The sequence below is a fragment of the Chelonoidis abingdonii genome, chromosome 5 (genome assembly GCF_003597395.2).
Source record: "Chelonoidis abingdonii isolate Lonesome George chromosome 5, CheloAbing_2.0, whole genome shotgun sequence".
Taxonomy (NCBI): Eukaryota; Metazoa; Chordata; order Testudines; family Testudinidae; genus Chelonoidis; species Chelonoidis abingdonii.
In genome coordinates this window covers 130042880-130064532 of record NC_133773.1, presented here as the reverse complement: position 1 = coordinate 130064532, position 21653 = coordinate 130042880, and positions in this window count along the sequence as shown.

Below are 21653 nucleotides of genomic sequence, written 5' to 3'. Positions count from 1 at the left end.
GTCAAACTTCAGAGACATATCTGTCCTTCAGATGAGTAAAACTCTAATGGTAGACTAGACTTTGGATATTCAAGGGTCCATTTTCTTCAGATGGATAATCTGAGGGTATGTCTACACTACCCGCTGAATCGGCGGGCAGTGATCAATCCAGCAGGGCTTGATTTATTGAGTCTAGTCTAGACACGATAAATCGATCCCCAAGTGCTCTCCTGTCGACTCCTGTACTCCACCGCTATGAGAGATAAAGGCAGAGTCGACAGGGGAGCGCCAGCAGTCATATCACCACAGTGAAGACACTATGTTAAGTCGATCTAAGTATGTCGACTTCACCTACGTTATTCACGTAACTTAGATCCACTCCCCCCCCCGCCACCCCAGTGTAGACCAGGCCTGAGACACAGAATGGAGGAATGCCTTGCTCCTTTCTACATAGCAACCTATGGCAGAGGTGAGCCTAGAACTCAGTAGTCTTTGCTGCCAGTTCAATGCTCTGTTAAAGCACACTAGTTTCATAAGTATCCATCATTCTTCCTTCTTATTTTAACTGCTTCACCTAGGGTTTCATGAGCTTCTTCAGAGGTGGAAACAGATTCAAATTCTCTGCGAAAATAAATTTGAAGGTTAAATTGTTTGGTGAGTGCCTGACCAAGCTATGTTTGTTCATTTTAGGGGGTAATTCTTTAAAAGATTTTGATAGCAGCATATGAAAGAATAGAAATAAATTTCTGCATGGCTGGTGCAGAAGTTATGCCAGTTATGGTATAATTTGGATTCAGATTCTATAGTGATGGACATGTTACAGTAGTTCTATAGATTGAGCTAGCTTATAATGCAACTGTTTTTTGTGTGAAATAGAATGTGGATCTCCTATTTGAATGCTTTTCAATGTGTGCGCTGGAGTTCCAGGTCTAATAAACCTCTCCTTAGAGCAAAGTTGTTTTAGGATAAAAAAAACAAAAACCCCAAGCCCCAGAAAATTGGGATGTTCATTGTGTTTCTTTGTTAGTTCAAAGTGTCAGGGAATGTGTTTTGCAGATGCGGAGTCTGTGTGAATTATTAGTTAATATAATACATGTGTTATGGTGCATGCAGCCGTTAGTTTTCTTAACTTGAGATTTCCTTGCATTGATTGGTTCTGACACATAGGCAACCTAAACTGTAGTCCAAGTACGGTTTTGGTTGATGGGATATATAATGAATGTAGAACTGTGTCTTCTCTACATCACTGAGCATTCTGCCTGTAGGTTTTATCCCTTTCCCTGAACCTTTGCCTATCTTTGTACTTTTAAATTGTTGTCAGCTCTTTGAGGAAGGGACTGTCTCTATACTCTGAACAGCACCCTTGCACAGCAGGCCCCTGATTTCTGAGGGTGTTAAATAAGGGTACGTCTATACTACCCGCCGGATTGGTGCGTAGTGTTCGATGTATTGGGGATCGATTTATTGCGTCTCATCTGGACGTGGTAAATTGATCCGCTAATCAACGCCTGTACTCCACCTTGGCAGGAGGAGTAAGCAGAGTTGATGGGGGAGCTGCAGCAGTCGACTCACCTGGCTGTCCTCATGGTGGCGAGTCGAGCTAAGATATTTTGATTTCAGCTATGCGAACAGCATAGCTGAAGTTGCATATCTTAGTTTGAACACCCCGCCCCAAGCTAGTGTAGCCCTAAGTGTAAGCCTAAGACAGATTTTCAGCAGTGGTGAGTGATTGAGGAGCCTCCATTCTGAGGTGTGTACCTTGAGACACATTAAAGTGGGCTGAATTTCAGAGAACTTTTTCAGCACTTTCTGAAAAATTGTGCCCCTCTAAGGTGACTCAAATTATGTGCCCCAAATCACAGGTGACTCTTGAAAATCTTGGCCAGTAATCTTGGGATGACAGCACTGGGAACCAGAAGGTGCCTAATTACAGGTTCCAAAGAACAGGAGAGAGTCTAACTCCTACATGCTAACTTGGGGTTGAGCAATATTGGATGGGCGATGTGAAAAACTTGCAAGACCTGTTCCCTACCCATGCTGTTCTATGGGTAAAAAGAGCAATTCAGGACTGTCAAGCCAGCACATTTTACCACATGCTAAACTTATCTCTGAAAATAGAGAGAGAACAAAATATCAGGGAATCAGATGAAGCGGTCTGTTTTTTGTTTTTTGTTTTTTTCAATCACCTGATGCATGTAGCTTCTATTATCAGAGACTGAAATTATGAGCATGCATTGGCAGAGAACAGACCCTAAAAATTTCAGGTATTAAAATCATTACCAGTTCAACTCTCAATATATTGTTTGTCTAACCATTTCTGAGCTCTCTGTAACACCCCTCCTCCCCCACCGCCGGCACTGAGGAATGTGTGCTGTGAGCCAGAATATTCAAGATGTTGCTTGATGGGACACTTTGTAATAAAATTGCTTCTAAAAATGTATTTGCAAGTCAGAACCATATTTTTTTAAATGGAAATTTTCCGTGGTGGCATTTTGTCTCTCTGATTAAGCGGCTGAGTTTATTTCATATATTGTGTTTTATGTGGCTTAACATAAGCAAAAGAAGCTGTTCCTGGAACCCTCACTTTTTAAAAAAACATTTTGACATGTGATTTACTGAAGTTATCTGATGAATTTCAAAACAAATATATGTCTTTCTGCCTTCCTAAAATACTATGTATAATAGCGGTGACTGTCCATGTATTTTCAAGTTGATAAGATGAAGAATATAGAATTTCTGCACCCTCCATTTTTTATTTTGCACAATAGGGTAATACCTTTGCTGCAGCTTTCCCTTCCTGTCCTGTGACACCTAGTTTATCCCTTTTCCCAGCTCGTTTGTTTGTTTGTTTTGACAATTTCCATAAGACAAAAGGTGTTAACAGCCAGATATTGCTCCCACTTCTGGAAACAGAGACAATTCAGTGTCAGTAGATTACATAGACATGTCATCAATATGTCCTCCACAGCCCCATTGTGTGAATTCTTGAAGAGAGGGATAGGAGAGAAATGAAGGAGATCGGTCACATCACTGGTGAGTATTTGAAGGAATATTTTGGTCACGTGTTCATCTTAAAACAGTGACATGACTTACTGGGTGCATTATCTTTCAAGAGCATGAATGTGAATTACCTGCAGAGGGCCAGACTCTGGTATATTTACTCCCATCAAGTAAAAAGAACAGCAGTACTTGTGGCACCTTAGAGACTAACAAATTTATTTCAGCATGAGCTTTCGTGAGCTACAGCTCACTTCTTCGGATGCATAGAATGGAACACACAGACAGGAGATATTTATACATACAGAGAACATGAAAAGGTGGAAGTATGCATACCAACAGGAAGAGTCTAATCAATTGAGATGAGCTATCATCAGCAGGAGAAAAAAATCCTTTGAAGTGATAATTGAGATGACCCATAGAAGGTGTGAGGAGAACTTAACATAGGGAAATAGATGCAATTAGTGTAATGACCCAACCATTCCCAGTCTCTGTTTAGGCCTGAGTTAATTGTATCTAATTTGCATATTAATTCGAGTTCAGCAGTCTCTCTTTGGAGTCTGTTTTAGAAGTTTTTTTGTTTCAAAATTGCCACTTCAAGTCTGTCACTGAGTGGTTAGAGGGGTTGAAGTGTTCTCCCGCTGATTTTTGAATGTTATGATTCCTGATGTCAGATTTGTGTCCATTTATTCTTTTGCGTAGAGACTGTCCGGTTTGACCAATGTGCATGGCAGAGGGGCATTGCTGGCACATGAAGGCATATATCACGTCGGTAGATGTGCAGGTGAATGAGCCCCGGATGGCATGGCTGGCTGATGTGGTTAGGTCCTATGATGGTGTCACTTGTATAGATATGTGGACAGAGCTGGCATCAGGCTTTGTTGCAAGGATAGGTTCCTGGGTTAGTGTTTATGGTGTGCAGTTGCTGGTGAGTATTTGCTTCAGGTTGGGAGGCCATCCAGTAGTACCTTGCTTCAAGAGTGGTCTCATTGAAGTCAATGGAGCAAGATGCTCTATGAATAAGAGCAAGAGATACCGTGTTGTTGTTGTTGTTGGTAGAGAAGCTGAGCTAGACCCTCCGTTTGTGTAAATCTGTGTAGCTCCATTGAAATCAGTTGAGCCTGTCACACACTGTCCCTTTGTGAGTCGTCGTTCACAGTAAAACAAACTGAAAACATAGCAACTTTGAGATAAATGCATATAGACAGTGTAAGAGGCATCCTCTAAATACGGGAGTATTTTGTCAGAGCTCCTAGAGTCTCGGATAGGTGTCCTTTGTATATTGTAAACCAAAACACAGAAAATATTAGACAGACACTTAATTTCAAATCTTCAGTCTGGCATATTTTACTGTATTATTCTGGGTGGAATCTAACAGTCTAGTTCTAGTGGAAAATTAAATAAAATTGCCCCTTTCATTTGACTGTGGAGATCTGAGCCCAGGGGTGCTGGAACATTTTGTACAGTGAGGGCACTGAGAGCCATTGAAGCAAACTGTAAACCCTGTGTATAATGGAAACCACTTCAAGCCAGGGGGTGCGGTAGCACCCCCAGCACCCTAGCTCCAGCACCTATGTCTGATCCTAAGTAACAAATCAAAAGCAACTAAATAGCACTTCATTAGTTTTCTCCTACCCCTCTGCCTAGTCCTTTGATGCCGCAGATGCGTAACTCAGATGGCTTCCACAGTTCTCCTAGTGCAGGCTTCTGAGCTGCCCACAAATGTGTGAAATGCTGTTTTTGACCCTTCCCATTCACATCAGATTTTATTGAGGCTCTCAGGCCTGCTATTGAAGCCCTGAGAGTTTAAAGTTCAGTTTAGATGAAAGCAATATAATTGCATTGCTGTCTAATTTATGAACACTTGTGTAACTCTGTTCTAGCAGGAGAGCATGGAGCAGTATAGTGATTAGAAGATGAGCTGCATAATAAAAGTCCTAATGATGTTAAGGGTCCACTGTGTAAACATACAGGGCTTCCCCACATGAAATATTTTCTTCTGACTATCACCGCTGCCCCACTCCACTGATAATGTCCTCCATTACTGCACGTCTCAATACCATTTGCAAAGGGTTGCATGCGTGGAAGTGGATGGAGGGAAGGAAATGAAGTACTCAGCAGTTGTTCTGGGCAGGGCCAAATGCTTTGATCAAGAGCTGGATCATTGATTTCCCTTCCTTCAGAGGCACCCACTGCTTCACACACTGCAGAAAAGGTCCCCTGTAAAACTATATGGAGAGCATGGCAATGGAATTTATTTTTTGCTGGAGCTTAGGAACACTCTTCTCCGGTTAACGGCAATGATGGTGCTATTGAAAAAGGCTTTTGGGAATTTCTCTAGCCCATCATCTGGAGACACTCTTGGAAAGAACAGGAGTGATGGATCTTTGCCACCTGTCTACCTGTGCTAGGTCTGCATGATAACACCACTGGGATTTTTCATGGTTTGAAGTTGATATGAGCATACCCTAGGCAACTGCAAAGCCTTTTCTCTGTGATGGGCCACGAGTTGTACGGTAAGTGCAGTTATTATTTATATTTAGAGCCCGACCAAATTCATGACCATGAAAAATGCATCACGGACTGTGAAATCTGGCTATTAAGGGAGAGGCAGGGCTGGGGGTACCCTAGCTGTGGGCTTCTGCTGTTGGCCAGACAACAGCTGCTAGTCTCAGTCCAGGCTGTGGAGGGATGAGACTTCCTCTTCCTCTGGAGTGGCTGCTCTCAGAGCTGGGTCAGACCCACCTCTGGGAACCTCCCATGGCTGCAGGAAGCTCAGTGGCTGCTGGCCAGGACAGCCCCTGACGGGACTGGGGAAGCTGCCGGGAAAACCCGGACATATGGTAACCCATCCCCCTATACCCTGTGACCCTCTGCCTGGCATTGGCTCTAGAGCTTGGCACCTAGCCAGCAGCTGCTGCTCTCCAGCTGCTAGCTCTGAAGGCAGCGCCGCTGCCCAGCAGCACCACAGAAGTAATTGTGGCAATCCCATGATGACCCTGCACCCCCGTAGCCTTGTGAACCCCCCACTCTCTTTTGGGTCAGGACCCTCAGGGATACAAACCCATTAAATTCCAGATGTAAACATCTGAAACACTGAAACTAGCTATTTTAAAAAATCCTATGACCATGAAATTGACCAAAATGGACTGTGAATTTGGTAGGTCTCTATTTACATTCCAGCAACGCCTGGAGGCCCCAAATGAGACTGGATCCCTATCATGGTAGGTGTTGAACATACACCTAGTAAGGGAGAGACATCCCTTTCCTAAAGACATCACAATCTACATAGATGAGACAAAGAGTGTGAAAGAAGAAAAATAGTATACCCATTTTACAGATATGTAACTGAGGCATTGAGAGATTAAATAACTTTCCTAAGTTACACAGGAAGTCTGTGTCACAGCCAGGAATCTCCCGAATCCCAGTCTAGTGCTTTAACCACAAGTCCAATCATCTTTCCATGTCAGATAGCTCTGCTCAAAGCACATTCAGTCAATACAGTGCTGCTACTAGTGGAGCTAAACTGATGTAGAAGAGGCATATGCGCAGATACTGTGAGATGCTGAATGCTTCCTGATTAGACTCACCTCTTATTGCTTCAAAAAGAGGTGCTTTGCAGGACGAAGCTTTATGCTTCTCAGTTTCACGTCCTATAAATGGAGTATAATGTTGACCTACCTCACAGGGGTAATGGAAGCTTAGACCGGCCTTTGATACAAGTTGCACAAGTTTAACTAAAATTGTTTGTTATATTTAATTGGTTAAACTGTTTCAAACCCCTGTATATGTATTCTTGAATAAATGTAAACCTGGCATCTCTTTGCTTTAGCCAGGTTTCTTACTGAAATATTACAAATGGATGTAAACCAGGCTTAAATCAATTTACGAATGTCCACACAGCTTTGTTCCGGTTTGACTAATTCAATTACAAACACACTTTTTGGTTAAACCAATGCAACTTTTAATATAGACAAAGGCTTATTTAGACATTTGAGATCCAGGGCTGAATTCTGCTTACCCTTGCTTGTGCTGAGAGTCTCACTTGACTATTCGTGTGAGTAAGGCAACCAGGATTTGGCCTTGTCCGATGAAAAGTGCTAGATACAAAGTATTATCGTTACTTTCCTTGTGACACATTTCTATATGCTATAGCCTTATCAATACTTAAAAATCATATGGTTTAGGTACTGGGCTTTTTTTTAATTATTGGGAGAATGATTGAATATAGCAACAAGGGAATATAATCTTAGAGTAAATGTATATTTATTCAGACTGACACAAACATCTCATTTAATTATGCATTCTAAATATGTAGGAATCATTTAATTTTCTTTTACTTTGTTATACTGTAAGGGGAGATGTAGCCAGTTTAATTGTGTCCCATTGATTTTTTTTCTTTTTTTGCTTTTGTGAAATGAGCCTTGTTTGCCATAATGAAACTTTTGTTTTCTTCAGCCCTTCCATATTGTCTCCTTTTTAAAAAGTCACCATTTACTCCTCTGAACTGAACAAAAACCTTTCCTTAAAAATGAGAAGAGCACAATGCCCTCTATTTCTGAAATCATTAGAATTGACTTTTAGACAATCAATGTGTTAAATGATGTAATTATCCAATGGTCCTTTCCCCCATTTAAACCAGTTTGAAAGTTAAAGGTTTGTTCTAGATCAATTCTGACCATTTTGTGTGCAAATTACACAATTGCCTCTTCCTTAACTTATCTCACAAATCCAATTGAATAGAGGCATGTCCATTTCATATGGCTCTTTGGTAATGAGTAATTCCGAGTTTGCATACTAACTTGTGCACAGTATAAGGATTTTAAAGGGCAAAACCAAAAAATGTAGCAAATTTAAGCATAATCCTGCTATTTCAGGAGTTAGTGACATCAGGGCAAGCAAGCTCAGAACCTCTATTTTCCCTTAGTGTTTTTTTTGTGAGTGTGTATGTGAGTGTGTATCATTCTTGTAGTAGAACACTGAGTCCTGTCACAACCTAGCCATCTCATGCTCCAGTCTGTTGTGATTGGATCCAGCCACTGAATCCCATGTTCTTCAAAGCCCCCTGGATCTGGGTCGTTACTGATCACTGTTCCTGGCTCTGGGATTCTGCATCTGGAAGTGTGCTTGAATGACCATGTCTCACACCCTTCCTGGACAGTGGGACTTTGCTGTCTCTCTCTGTAGGGCCCGGAACCAGTGCCACAGCCCTCCCAGTCCCCCAGTTGCTTAGACACGTTCTCACCAGAGTTCACACAGATGTTTCCCAGTTACATCCTTCTGGGAGAATGTGGTGTGGAGCCAGGCACGCAGGCTTAGCAAAGGAATTTCTTATCCGTGAACACTTTACTCTTAACAGAGCACAAGAGAGTTACAGATTTTTGGAAAATGACAAACTCTTGAATGCAACCTCCTGGTTTGGCCTCACCAACCCTGTGAGTTCTGGGTTTGGCTTAATTCCTGAGGCCAGACAGCCTGTCTAGCCTTCTTGGCCTGGTCATCTTGCTTCTGGCAAAAGAATGGCTTCATAGAATCATAGAAGATTTCGGTTGGAAGAGACCTCAGGAAGTCATCTAGTCAAACCCCATGCTCAAAGCAGGATCAAACCCAACTAAATATTCCCAGCCAGGGCTTTGTCAAGCTGGGCCTTAAAAACCTCTAAGGATGGAGATTCCACCACCTCCCTAGGTAACCCATTCCAGGGCTTCACCACCTTCCTAGTGAAATAGTTTTTCCTAATATCCAGCCTAGACCTCCTCCACTACCACTTGAGACCATTGCTCCTTGTTCTGTCATCTGCCACCACTGAGAACAGCCTAGCTCCATCCTCTTTGGAAATCCCCTTCAGGTAGCTGAAGGCTGCTATCAAATCCCCCCTCACTCTTCTCTTCTGCAGGCTGAATAACCCCAGTTCCTCAGCCTCTCCTCATAAGTCATGTGCCCCAGCCCCCTAATAATTTTCATTGCCCTCCACTGACTCTCTCCAATTTGTCCACATCCTTTCTGTAGTGGGAGACCCAACACTGAACCAATACTCCAGATGTGGCCTCACCAATGCTGAATAGAGGGGAATAATCACTTCCCTCGATCTGCTGGCAATGCTCCTACTAATGCAGCCCAATTTGCAGTTAGCCTTCTTGACAACAAGGGCACACTGTTGACTCATATCCAGCTTCTTGTCCACTGTAATCTCTTTTCTGCAGCAATGCTGCTTAGCCTGTCGGTCCCCAGCCTGTAGCAGTGCATGGGATTCTTCTGTCCTAAGTGTAGGATTATGCACTTGTCCTTGTTGAACCAACTAGACATCAAGCCATTGATCAGTACCCGCTGAGCCTGATGATCTAGCCAACTTTCTATCCACCTTATAGTCCATTCATCTAATCCATACTTTTTTAACTTGCTGGCAAGAATACTGTGGGAGACTGTATCAAAAGCTTTGCTAAAGTCAAGGTATATCACATTCACCACTTTCCCCATATCCACAGAGCCAGTTATCTCATCATAGACGGCAATCGGGTTGGTCAGGCATGACTTGCCCTTGGTGGTGAATCCATGTTAACTGTTCCTGATCACCTTCCTCTTCTCCAAGTGCTTCAAGATGGATTCCTTGAGGACCGGCTCCATGACTTTTTTGGGGACTGAGGTGAGGCTGACCAGTCTGTAATTCCCCAGATTCTCCTTCTTCCCTTTTTTAAAGATGGGCACTATATTTGCCTTTTTCCAATTGTCTGGGACCTTCCTCAATGAGCTTCCCTTGCTTGGAAAAGCACCAATTTTAAAGGTAACTCTGTCCTGTGATTTCCCAGGTGCTGCAAGGGGGGAGGTCCAGGTTGCAGTCCCCAACCCTGCCCTATCAGCTTCTGGATAGAGAAACAAAGTCAATGACACTTCTAGTAGAAAGCTCACTCGGGAAGTATTGTTCAGTTCAATGGCCCTTGATTGCTATATCACAGACTTTTAAAACAATCTCTTCTCTGACTGTCAAACCTATGCTACAAAATGGATGCTGGAACACAAAAAGAAAACTACCATCATAAATGTCTTTCACAAAACAAAATGGAGTTCATAATTTGATACAGACTTATCCCCCAAACTGTCTCAAACCCAGTCTAGTACTCCCTTATTCAAGCATTTTTTACCTATCAACTGGGCTTTACTGCCTTAGCCAGATAGCATGATCCAGTGGATAGCACATGAGTGGAAATCAGTGAGACCTAGGTTCTTATCTTGTCTCTGCCACTGATCGTCTGTCTGACCTTGGGCTAGTGACTTCAACTCCTTGTGCCTCTGTTTCCCTTTTGTCTGTCTTGTCTGTTGAGAGTGTAAGCCCTTTGGGCGGGGACTGGCCTAGCATAGTCGGGTCCTGATCTAGGTTGGGACGGCTACTGTACATGTAATATTAAGAACAGAGTTGCCACTTTTTGACTTGAGCGCTTAGTCAAATTTTGGGGCCCTGGGGATGTTATAGTTGGGATTAGAAACTGGTCATAGTAGGGTATTTATCTGCAGATTTTTTTATTTACAAAGACTATACAAAGCCCTGTGTCTGCACATATAGAATCAAAACCAAAAGGAACAGTTTCTTATCTTACAGCTCTTTAGCTAACAGAGCCAAAGGCCCTCTCCCTAGCTTTTCCCAGGGTCATGCTGTGCTCACAGGCTGCTGCTTGGTTCTCTCATGTTTCCATCTGCTGTTCTGTCCTTGTCTATTTTCAGTTTGTGTGTTGTGTTCTCTGCCACAACTCTGTGCCCACATCCTGCAAATTTCTGGGCTGATTCTGAGAACATTAACTAGGGCTCACCAAATGAAATTAATAGACAGCAGGTTTAAAACAAACAAAAGGAAGGATTTCTTCACACAACACACAGTCAACCTGTCGAACTCTTTGCCAGAGAATGTTGTGAAGGCCAAGACTATAATGGTTCAAAGAAGAATTAGATACATTCATGGAGGATAGGTCCATCAATGGCTGTTATCCAGGATGGGCAGGAATGGTGTCCCTCACCTCTGTTTGGCAGAATCTGGGAATGGGTGACAGGGAATGGATCATGTCATGATTACCTGTTCTGTTCATTACCTCTGGGGCACCTGACACTGGCCGCTGTCCGAAGGCAGGATACTGAGCTAGAGGGACCTTTGGTCTGACCCAGTATGGCTGTTCTTATGACTCTATTAGTCTTTTTTTTAGGTGTGGCCCCTTAACTGTCTCTTACAACTATCTGAAGTGGAGGACTCATTCACAGAGCAGACTGTGTGGGTTAACTCAGCCCATAGCCAGGTTTCACCCACCTCATAACAATATTATTATAACCCAGGTTAAGATTTTGTCACGGTTATTTTTGGTAAAAGTCACAGACGGGTAGTGAGCAATAAAGAAAAATTCATGGGAGCCATGATCTGTCAGAGTCTTTTTACTAAAAATAAGGATTGGGGGAGACGGGGAGAGGAATGAACAACAACTGGAGCCATATGGGGGGGAGGTCTGACAGCCCGGTCCCATCACCACCGGGGGGGCACAACCTTGGCTCCAGCCCCTGTTGCAGCCATTGGGTGGGGGAGGGCATGCAGCCATGGGGCGGAGGTGGAAGGGCACACAGCTCTGGCACTGGCTGAAGCTGTGGGGTGCATGGGAGGGGACACACAGCCCTGGCTCCAGTCAAAGCCACAGGTTAGGGCTGTGTTTTATTCTTTAAATACAACTAAACAGACATTTAAACACAGAAATCAAGTGACTCATTTATCTATTGAATGAGGGAATGCTAAAATTACATATTTAGACACACACACAAAAGTAGAGCAGTGCACAAGTGAAGGTTCATAGTAATATTAGCTTGTTGACACTGCACATACACAGTATTCTTGATTACTAGACCGGATCATGCAGCCTAATCCATATAGCTGGCTGCCTCTGCCCACCTGAAGCCTTACTGACTTCAACGTGGCTCCCACCTGCCTGGATCAGCTTCAGGATCAGGGTCTATACTATATACCATGTATTTAAATGCACAGGCTAGGCACAAGGTGGGCAAGCTAATATTACAGTGAGAAGCTCAAATTTTGTATTTCTTGATTGTTTTTGTGTGTACACTTAAATGTTACTTTAAAATTGCGCTAATGTCATTTCCCAGCCTTTAATAGCTATATTAATTATATTTCTCCCCCGTAATGGGCTACTTACTTTTGTGGTTTGGGACACAAAAGTAAATTTTAAAATCAATTATAGAATTACATATGTAGTCATAACAGAGCACAGAGCTAATAGTCTTTGGGTCAGGACTATAACCTTCTCATAATGCAGGTTTCATTAGGGTAAGGTCTATTATTGCAAAGAATTACAGAAATAATGGAAGTGGGTGTATTCAGCAAGAAATAACAAATGAGGGTCTTTTCTAGATAAGAAAAGCTGTTTGCTGGCTGCAGTGTGATAGCAGGTCCCCATAGTGTATGTAAATTAATAGGGTCAACTTCCCCTGGTGTATGCAATGCACATTGTACAAGAATTAATTTTCGTACCATTCTGGAGGATGGCAGGAGGAGGGCTTCCAATTATCACTCATCATTGGATACAACTACACTTTTTCTTGCATAGCCAAGTATATAAAAAATAGCGTAAGACAACATTCTCCATACATGTAAAATGGGCTAAACACCTTTTATAATACAACTCATACTGGTCCTTTATTTAATTTATTTGTATATGTATCATCGACAATATGTAACAGAGGCTCCAGGTTTCTGTGTGTAGAGTCCCTTTTGTCCAATATCTTTATTGAGGAAATTTGCAAAGAATGCGCTGCGCTAGTATCATGCGTAGTATGTCTGTAGCACCACCAAGGAATCTCAAAGTGCTTTATAAACATTAACTAATGTGGCCTCAGAACATCCTGTGCTGTGTTGTATCATCCTCGTTTTCAAATGGGACAACTGAGGTTTACAGCAGCTGAGGGGTGGGATTTTCAAAAACATCTAAGGACCAGATTTTTAAAGATATTTAGGTCCTAAAGAAGGCGATAGGTTCCCTGTGGGATTTTCAAAAATGCCTAGTGCCTAACTCCCATTAGACTGTAAGTCAAAATCCCATTAGGCAACTATGTACCTTTTAAAAATCTGGCCTTAAGTGACTTTGGAACACAAATCCCACTGAAAACTGATAAGACTTGTGTTCCTAAGTCATTTAGGTGATTTTGACAACCCTGTCCTCAATGTCTTGCTCAAAACCACACCATGGTAGAGCCAGGAATACAACTTAGACCTGCTAACTTCCAGTCATTCTTTTAACAGCCATTCTACCCCACTCCTTCCTTTCAAAGTTAATACGTAGCTATGTGCCTATGAAATCTTTTTAAATACAGGTCAGTGACAGCGGAAAGAGTCTGATATGAGTTTCTCCAAAGTGATTGTAAGGAAAACAAGGGTATGTTTAATTACATCTAGAGGCGTAACCTTGTATTAACAGACCCCTTTTTCCATGTTATCACCATGCTGAGGGAAAATTAATTTAATTACACCCTCTCTGCCCCCCTCCACTCTCACAGAAATTGTGTAGCTACCTAGGAAAGTGTATTGAAAAAAATCCGTATCTGCTTTGCTTTTTGAATTTAAAAGAAGTTTTGTTTCAAAGAAATACCCATGTGTATCAAAGGCAAAAATAAGAGCAACATTACTGACATTATGGTTTGAAAGCTGGAGTAGGGATAGAGAATTGATTACTTTTTCATTGTATTTTGAAAGAGTGGTTCGGTGTGGATTTGCTAATATTTCCAGTATTTGTTACCCTTGAGAAGGAATGCAATAGACTATGTAAAACTTGGGTGTTTCAGTTGAGAGGGCTAAAGTAAGGCAGTGTGGTTTCAGAAACTAAACCTCAAGCTTCAAGTTAAAAGATCTTGGTTCTAATCCCACGGTTGCCACCAACCTGCTGTGCAGCCCTTCACAACACTCTTTACCTCTTGTTTTCCCTCACTTCGTTTGTCTGTTTTGTCCATTTAGAGTGTAAGCTTTTTGGTGCTGTATTTTACTCTGTGTTTGTACAATGCCTTGCACCATAGAGCCCCAATATTGGTGGGGGCCTCTAGATAGTGCCATAATAAATTAACTGGGGACGATGTCAATTTTCATTTGGTCTTGGTTCACTCTCCATGTGTGTTAGGTTAAAAAAAATAAAACCGAAGTGCAAAGTGAATCTGATCTGTAATCACCAATTTATGAGGTTTTATTAGTAATTTATTAATTCTAAATATGAGGCAGGGTCCTGTACAAAAAATAGTATGTGATCATGGAATTCAAGACTATATCATAATGCCAGGGGGAGGAGCTAATTTGCACAGGCAGCCTTTATTTTGGCGTTTCCTTATTTCTGTGTGTTTTGATTTGCAACCTTTAATATTCTTTCAATAAATGTTTTTGTATGTGATTGCCTGTTTTTTAAAAACTGAAAAATTGGAAAAAAATTGTCATGTCGAACTACATTGACCCTCCCTGCCCCAAAAAAACAAAACCAAAACATACATAGGTCAACAATAGGGTTGGGATTTTTACATCCATAGCACAGATCTCTGTCACTAGAGTTAATGGAGTAAGTGGTAGCAGTAGAAGTCTGTTATTTTCTTTACAGACCTGTCACTAGAAGGAGGTGACATGCTTACATTGTAGTGAGTTTCACAACTATTTGCTAGACCACAGAGGAGTGCTGGGATTCAGGAATAATGGGTTCAATTCGAGAGGGGAGTGGACTTTTCTATCTCTATCCCCTTTTTCTCCTATCAACCCCCACGAGCTTCTGTTGCTTGCCCTACCGTTGTCCCCCGGCCCTTATCTGTTTCTCCCACCCTCAATTTTGCCCTATCATCACCTCCTTTCCCCTCGTCCACACTCCTGCCACTGTTCCAACCTTCTGGCTCCTGCTTGCCCCTCACCCTACCTCATTGCTTGCTAGACAATGAACAGAGATGTTTCAAAGGTTTATATATTTGCCATATTTGGGCTTTTTTTCATGGGTATGGCAACAAGCATATGCTGCTGACACCAAGATGGTATTGGACCTGCCTGCCAAATTTCACATCCTGGCTTAACAGAATAGTTGAAAGAATTTATTTTTAACATTGACAGAGCTAGGTATTTTCCTCTGTTCTTCTTGGAAATTGCTCATCCATTTTAGATGAAATTTTTTAAAAAATAGCCTTACAAAGACATCCGGTGTAGAAAATAATTGTTTGGCAAAGTTATAAGCAACTGAAAACGTTATTTTAATGAAAAGTGTTTGGCAACTTTAACTATAGGTAGTGCTACCTATACAATTGCTATACAGTATGATCTGTACAGTATTGCTACTCAACATATTGCTCTATCTTGAAGGTAGAGAATAAATTATAGTAATGTGTATGTTGCCATAATATACTTTTAATAGCTGTAAAATATTATATAGTCCCTGTGTGATGGTAAGTCATCCTCAGGGGTGAAAGTAACTTACAGGACTTACCGGTACTGCTGGAGTCCTGAGGGGGGCGTGGCCTCAACTGGAAGAGGTGTGGCCTCAACTGGAAGAGGCATGGCCTCTCAAGATTTAAAGGCCCTGGGGCACCAGCTGTGGCTGGGAGCCCCAAGGCCTTTAAATCAACCCAGGGCTCCCAGCTGTAGAGGTGCCTGGGAGTCTCCCGGGGCTCCTGCCACCCCAGAGCTCCGGACCCTTTAAATCCCCACCGCAGCTCTGGCTGTGGGAACCACTGGTGGGATTCAAAGGGCTCTGGGCTTCCTGCAGCTGGGGGAGCTCTGAGCCCTTTAAATCCGGCCCCAGCTCAGCCGCCGGAGCCGCCAGCGGGATTTAAAGGGCTCTGGGTTGACCGCAGCCAAGGCAGCCCAGACTCCAGCCGCAGCAGCCCAGAGCTCTTTAAATCCGGCCCCAACCTGCCCTCCAGAGCCATGGGCGGGGGGGTTATAAGGCTCCGTGCTGACCACAGCCACGGCAGTCCAGAGCCCTTTAAATCGCCCGGCCACCGGAGCTGCGGGTGGGACGTTTATAGGTCTCTGGGCTGACTGCAGCCACGGCAGCCCAGAGTTCTTTAAATCCGGCGCCAGCCCGGCCGCCAAAGCCGCAGGTGGGATTTAAGGGGCTCTGGGCTGACCGCGGCAGCACAGAGCCCTTTAAATCTGGCCCCAGCCCTGCTGCCGGAGCCACGGGTGGGATTTAAGGGGTTCTGGGCTCCCCACTGTGGCAGGGAGCCCAGAGCCCTTTAAATCCCCAGTATGGAAGCCGGTGCGGTCCAGCACGGCGTACTGGCTCTTGCCAGTACACTGTACCGGACCTTACCAGCTTACTTTCACCTCTGGTCATTCCATTACCCCCTGTCTATAGCAAGAGGAAGTCTTATCCATTGTAAACTTTTAAACATTTTTTTTAGTTAAAGTGTATTTACTAATGTAGCTCTATACCAGTGTGGATTTGTCTCTGATGGCTACAGTCTCAAAGTCAAGAGAGTGAAAGGTTCAGATCTAGAGCCTCTAAGAACACATGAAGACCAAGGAAAGTAACACACACATTCACAACATCTAATATCCATTAGCAATTTTATTACAGTTACCAACAAAGTTATGATTATCCAAGCATATATGAATCCTACATCTATCCACGTGCAAATTGTAGTCATACTTGCATCTTCCTAGATAGTCTTAGGGTCTGATTATGACTATACCTCATGTCCTGCACATATGCATAAAGGTGTCAGCCCTCTTTTTCCTTATTTGTATTTTGTCCCCCAAGAATATTGGGATACCCCATTTTCCATAATTTATATCTAGTTCCTTTTATTCTCATTGTCATTGATGCACAACCTGTATCTTACGGTTAAGGCACGTGTTAGGAAAAATGTGCCTCAAGGGCATTTTGTGATCTAAAATTGTTAGGGTTAGTTTTTCACACTATTACCTACTAGCAAGGGATAGCTCAGTGGTTTGAGCATTGGCCTGCTCTAGACCCAGGGTTGTGAGTTCAATCCTTGAGGGGCAATTTGGGGATTGGTCCTGCTTTGAGCAGTGGGTTGGACTAGATGATCTCCTGAGGTCCCTTCCAACCCTTATGAACTTTTCCTGTAATCTTGTGGAATGAGGTTATTCTTCGGTCACTTACTTATGTCAAGCATTTCTTAACTCTAAGGCTTAGTATGACTAAGCTAAAATCATACAGGCTTCCACCTGTAGGCCTTGCATTTCAGCCCTACTTACTTAGCTATATGATCTAGGATCTACACATATCAATAGTCTATCTTTCCTAGCTTGCCAAGCTGGCTGGCTTCCCAGGAACCACAGTCCAAACCTGAATGAAAAAGAGCCCACCTCAGCAAGATATCTCCTCAGTGAATAGATGTAGAATGTCTGTCTCCATCCTATATTATACTGAATCAGTCTTTCATCTTTATTCACAGACAAGGAAATCCTCTGTCTGTTATAACATTCCTTTTTACCTCCAAGTGTGTCAGTTGTTTGCAATTGTCTTTGATAATTTTTTGTTGACTGCTCTGGTATGGAGCAAAGACAGACAACTGAACCAAGGAGAAGTGATTCCCTCCCACTTGAATGAGCCAACAGCACACACATGCTTCCCTGGTGACTTACTCCTAGACCATAAGGCACGGTTTTCCATATAGTTACCTTATTCCTTAAATATTACCCTTACAGCCAACTCTCAATGATTATGAGTATTGATAAGTTACAAGATTTCAAATAGAGATCTCTCATGTTACCTTTCATGAGTAAATACCATTAAAGTGATTGTATTAGGTATAGTAAGTTTGTCAGGCTGAGACAGGAGTTGCTTGTAAAAAACAGTGAACCCTTTGCCCGTTGGCACCTTCTGTGTCACACCCTACTCTGAAGAGTTTACTGTCTAAGGCCCCAGTTTAGCAAGGGTACTTAAGCACATTACTAATTTTAAGCATATACCTGAACCCTCGCAGGGCCACCCAGAGGATTCAGGGGGCCTGGGGTCTTTGGCGGTGGGTGGCCCCTGCCGCTGAATTGCTGCTGAAGACCTGGCACTTCAGCGGCAGGTCCCGGGGCGGAAGGACCCCCCACCACAGGTCTTTGGGGCATATCGGCGGTGGGTCCTGGAGCGGAAAGACCCCCCTGCCACCAAATTGCCGATGACGACCCGGAGCGGAAGAAGCTCTGGGGGCCCGGGCCCCATGAGTGTTTTCCGGGGCCCCGGGAGCGAATGAAGGACCCCGCTCCACACATGGTTAAAGTTAGACGCATACTTAAGTACTTTGAAGAATTTGAGCCTAAATTAGTAATTCTGATTTTCCCTTCAATGAGATGCTCTGGAGTTGAAATACAGTGGTATAACTAAGATAGGTTTGCCCTTTGGATATAATAAGTTAAGTGAAATTTAATAAAGCAATTCCAGTGGATCAGATACATACTCATCAAAATTCTATGCCCAGACAAAATTTGAGGTACCCCAGACTTTCTGTAAGTCTTTTCAACTGCTAAGAATTTAAAGATGAGATACGAAATGCCTCCTTAAATATAAATGCTGTAAAGATAGCTAAATACAGCATTCAGAAATCTTAATGTAACTTAATCAAAGCATCTTTTTATAACACCCTAAAATACTTTGCAACACAGAGTCAAGGTTTTCTTGTTAAACCCTATTATGAAGAAAGTTAATTTCACTTTAAAGTCAGAGGCCTTACCTACCGTACTGCATTACCAGACCTCTGACAGGCCTATTCAGCTAGGCCCTGCTGATATGTTGTGGAGATTTTAAAGTAAAGAATTGCAAGAAGTGCAATTTAATCCCAAAGTCATTACCTAAATGCTGAGATAGGATGGGGATTACCACCAATGTAAATGAGATATGAGACAGCCAATGGATTAGGAGACCCTTTCTTTAGGATGACTTCAGCAAATAGGTTAAGATAAGGAAATCTTTGTAATTACATGGAGCTACACTGGTCAATTCTGACTTTTAAATACCAGAGAGCTGGAGAAAAGGGGGGAAAAAAAAGCCCTACATATGTTATTCTGTGCAATATTAAGTAATTCCTTTTTAATTCTACACAATCGATAGAAGAACATCATGCCAAATGAAAAGATGAGGGCTGACTACATGTCCTTTTGTGAGTGGTATCATTCCATCATTTTTGGTAATATCATTTCCAAATTAAATTTTATGGTCTATTACATACTAGCTTAAACACTTTTCTAATGGAATCTTAAATGGAACTGACTTGCTTTGCGTGGGGTTTGTCTCTCAGTTAAGATGTTATTTAGTTCTAATTATCAGATAATGAACTCAGGAAATTTAATTTTTAATATTTATATGTCAAAAGTCCATTGTACTTTCATTAAAGACTTTAAATTAAAAATGAACCTGGACAGAATACTAATCCAATATTTTCCCTTTCTACAAGAATGAGAAACGAGTTCCATACATACATTAATTGTTACAATGTGGACTGTTAACTTAGAAACTTAATTTAGTCTTTATAAATAAATCACAAGTAAGAAGAAAACTCAAGAAGCTCTAAGGGTATCCGACGAAGTGGGTATTCACCCATGAAAGCTCATCCTCCAATACGTCTGTTAGTCTATAAGGTGCCACAGGACTCTTTGCTGCTCTAAGGGTAAGTCTACAGTACAAAATTAATTCGAACTTTCTTCATTTGAATTTTTGGAAGCGATTTTATACATTCGGTGTTGTGTGTCCCCACTAAAGCGCATAAATTTGGCGGAGTGTGTTCACAGTACCAAGGCTAGCATTGAATGTCGGAGTGGTGCACTGTGGGAAGCTATCTCACAGTTCCCGCAGTCTCTGCTGCCCATTGAACTGTAGGTTAAGCTCCCAGTGCATGTTGGGGCAAAAACATTCTCGCAGGTATTTCTGGATGTGTGCCATCACTCGCTTCTCCCTCCATGGTGCACCGCCTGTCTCCTGGTACTATGAATCCACCTCGCATGTCCTCTTGTCTTTCTATCTACTCTTTCATCTAACCATTTACTGCCTTTTTTTGGCTACCTGAGCTGCACAGCTTCCACCATTTTTTCCATGTTGTCGGTCATGGGCTCACGTGGAAGCTACAGATCACAACAATTCCCTGCCGTTTTTCAGCCATCATGAACAGAGCTGCACAACTTCTGCCACAAACTCTGCTCTCCCACTCTTGCAGCTCTAACGAGCTTCCCGACACCATGAAGGCTACAGAAGACAACATTTATTGCCTTTTATTGGCCATCTTGAACCAAACAGCTCGTTTCACGCCCTTTTTCCAGGATTACCCATGCAGGCGACATAGCACAACAAGCATGGAGCCCACTCAGATCTCCATTGCAGTTTTGACCATTGTAAATACCTCACACATTATCCAGCAGTATGTGCAGTACTTGCAAAACCGAGCAAGGAAGTGATGACACTGCAATTACTATACTGATGAGGACATGGACATAGACGTTCCTAGAAGTGCGGCATGTGGTGATTGGGAGATCGTGGTGGTACTGGGCCAGGTTCATGCAGTGGAACACAAATTCTGGGCCTGGGAAACAAGCACAGATTTGTGGGACCACATAGCGTTGCAGGTCTGGGATGATTCCCAGTGGCTGCGAAACTTTCATAGGCGTAGAGCCACTTTCATATGTGACTTGCTTTTCCCTGCCCTGAAGTGCAAAGACACCAAAATGAGAGCAGCCCTCACAGTTGAGAGGAGAGTGGCCGTAGCACTGTGGAAGCTTGCAACACCTGACAGCTACTGGTCAGTTGGGAATCAGTTTGGAGTGGGCAAATCTACTGTGGGGACTGCAATGCTGCAAGTAGCCAACACAATCGTTGACCAGCTGCTATCAAGGGTAGTGACTCTGGGAATTGTGCAGAGTATTGTGGATGGCCTTAATGCGCTGAGGTTCCCTAACTGTGGTGGGGTGATAGATGGAACGCAGATACCTATCTTGGCCCTGGCACACCGGGGCAGCCAGTACATAAACCTTAAGGGGTACTTTTTGATTGTTCTGCAAGCACTGGTGGATCACAAGGGATGTTTCACCGACATCAACATGGGATGGCGGGGAAAGGTGCATGATGCTCGCATCTTCAGGAACTCTGGTCTGTTTGAACAGCTGCAGGAAGGGACTGCGTGATCTCTTGTGAAGGTGGACTCTGCATGGTCGCCTGTGATGGTGGACTGTGCTAACGGTCACCTGTGCTGATGGTGACCAAACAGGAAATGAAATTCAAAAGTTCCCAGGGCTTTTCCTGCTCACCTGGCTAGTGCATCGGAGTTGAGAGTGTTGTCCAGAGCGGTCACAAGGGAGCATTCTGGAATAGCTCCTGGAGGCCAATAACATCAAATTGCGTTCACAATATCTTTAACTTAGGATTGCGATCTCTATTTAAGCGCTACTCCTCTTGCCAAGGTGGAGTACAGAAATCGGATTAAAGAGCCCTTTAAATCGAAAAAACTGGTTTGATCGTGTGGACAGAATCTTTTTTTTTTTTCCAAATTAACTTGGCTAATTTCGAAATAACAGACTAGTGTAGAACAGGCCTTAGCATACAAGCTAGAAGAACATCATATCTTTATGTTGTCTGTTACAGCTATCCCCCTATTCCATTTTGTTTCTTACAGCTGTCCCCATACTCCATTTTGTTTTTGTTCTCCTGTGGCCTCCCCTCCCTGGCTGTTACGTTGTT